The sequence below is a fragment of the Sceloporus occidentalis genome, unplaced genomic scaffold (assembly GCF_023333645.1).
Source record: "Sceloporus occidentalis isolate IW3139 unplaced genomic scaffold, rSceOcc1.0.p SCAF_4, whole genome shotgun sequence".
Taxonomy (NCBI): domain Eukaryota; kingdom Metazoa; phylum Chordata; class Lepidosauria; order Squamata; family Phrynosomatidae; genus Sceloporus; species Sceloporus occidentalis.
In genome coordinates this window covers 103,053,831-103,056,247 of record NW_028316984.1, presented here as the reverse complement: position 1 = coordinate 103,056,247, position 2,417 = coordinate 103,053,831, and positions in this window count along the sequence as shown.

Here is a 2,417-nt window from a genome sequence, read left to right as displayed (position 1 = left end):
TTGTTTTTTTTTGTACACTGCAGGGGAAGGGGAGCCAGATTGTGCTGGATTCCCATGAGCCCTAACCAATATGGTCAACACTTCTGAGATTAGTTACACAACCTGTCATAACGTGTATCCTAAGACAGTTTACAATGAGAGTTAGACAATGCAACTGAAACCAAAAGCAACAAGATACACAAAAACAATAATAAAAATCAATCAATAAACAATGCATCAAATATCAATCTGAATTAAGAGTTGTCAGAGTGAAAACTGGAGAGGGGTTTTGCACTTTTAATTTAGTGTGTAGAAGAAGGGGTTTCAGCAGATGTACTTGTCATGCGACCAAGCAACAGGCAACACCTGCTGAAGTTCCCTCTTCTATAAAACCATTAAATGTTGCATATTTAAATGTTTTCTCATGGGGAAAGGTGGGCAAGAAATAAATATCACCATCCTTGTTGTTGTTGTTATTGACAGGAGCCTCATACCATTTTCACTCTGGCAACCCTAATCCAAATTCCTTGCAACTCCTGATGACTTGCCCACTTTTTCAAAGTTGTGTGACTTCAAGTCACTTGACTTATGCTGATCCTAAGGCAAACCTGTCATGGGGTGTTCCTGTCAAGTTTCTTCAGATGAGGTTTGCCAATGCCATCCTCTGAGGCTGAGACTGTGACTTGCTCAAGCTCACCCAAACTGAGCAAGAGGTCTTGTTGCCCTTTTAAGATCAATTAGTTTGCCCATAAGCTTCTGCAGAAGCTTTAACATACTAGAGGTGTCCCTTATCTGAGGGTTGGGAAGCTTGTCCCTTATAAGTGCTTCCAGGTGTCCCTTTGTTATAACTCTTATTTGTGGGCTGGAAAGTACAATTTTTATACAGACTGAACGGGATGCCAAAAAATCCATTTGGGATCTAGGCATTTTGGGAGATGAGGCAAAGTGGCCAGAGCAACCACATTACTGCACTACACTCTATAGTTCTGCTATTTCATTTTGACTGCCCCCCCCCCGCCTCCTGTTGCATTCTGGGATCTGAAGTTCAGTGAGGCCTAAGATCTCTTTGGCTGAGAATTCTAAATGCCTTTCCCGAAACGTCAAATCCCAGAATGCAACAGGAGGCAACAAGAACAGTAAAAGTGAAATAGCAGCACTGTAAGAGTGCAGTGCTGTAATCTAGCAAGTCTGAAGTTCACTGGCACTGCCAACGCATTTAATAATGGTATTATTAAAATGGATTCAGGATTGTTGGTGCATGCCATACACACACACACACACTCATCCCTCTATATTTGTGGCTTTGATATTTTTGGATTTGATTATTCAGATTTAATATGTTCTCTCAAGGAATATCTAGGTCCTCCACTGCAACTCTATGGTTAGCTTTAACTAAAGGTTGTACTGAAAAGACCTAGAGATTCCTAGAGAGAATACTCTGCTAGGCATTTGTTCTATGGCCAGTGTCTGTCGGATGTTGACCACAGAGTTGCACCGGAGGACCTAGGGATTCCTAGAGGTGTCCTCTCTCAGGTAAAAACATGGTGTTTTTGTTATTTGCAGTTTTTCCATATTCACAGGGGTCTTGTGCCCTTAGCCCCAGTGAATGTGGAGGGACAAGAGTGTGTGTGTGTGTATATAATAAAATTCACTTTATGGATATTTCATAAAGACAGAAAATCAACTGTCCTTAATTTTAACTGGTAGGGAGCCAGTGTTGGACTACGACTCCAGAGAGCAGGGTTCGATTCCCCTCTCAGCCATGGAAACCCTCTGGGTGACACTCTCTCAGCCTCAAGGGAAGGCAATGACAGACTTCTTCAGAACAAATCTTGCCAAGAAAACCCCACAATAGGGTCGCAAGCCAAAAATTACTTGGAAGCACATAACAACAAAAATTTAACTTGTCTCTTATTGTTACGGTTTGTTTTTGTTTTTCCAAAGCTGGGGGAGAGAATAAGTGGGTTTATTGTAATGTATTGTTTGGATTTTATTGTAAACCGCCTCGATCCTGATGGAGAGGCAGGGAAAGTACAATAAAATAAAGTTTTATTATAATTGTTTGTGGGTTTTTCGGACTATTTAAATAATGTATTATTATTGTTATTATTATCCCGTCACAAGACACTGCGTCCTACAGCCCACTTCGCCCATCATAGAAAGAGCGTTTATACTAAGAGAAACTTGTCCTCCTTCAAAGAACCACAAAAAGGTTCCTTTTTCCTTATTGGCAGTGGGACAAAAGGGCTCCCCCTCCCCCTTACGGTGTGGGCAAAACAAAGGGATGGGCGATGACTTCAGGGGCGGCAATGCGCATGCCCAGGAGCTTCGCGCATGCCCAGTGGCACAAAAGGCGCCGGTGGGCGGAGTAAACGAGAGTGAGAAAGAAAGGGAGGATGTGACGTCATTTAGTGGTTTCCCCCCTGTTTCCGCTCCGC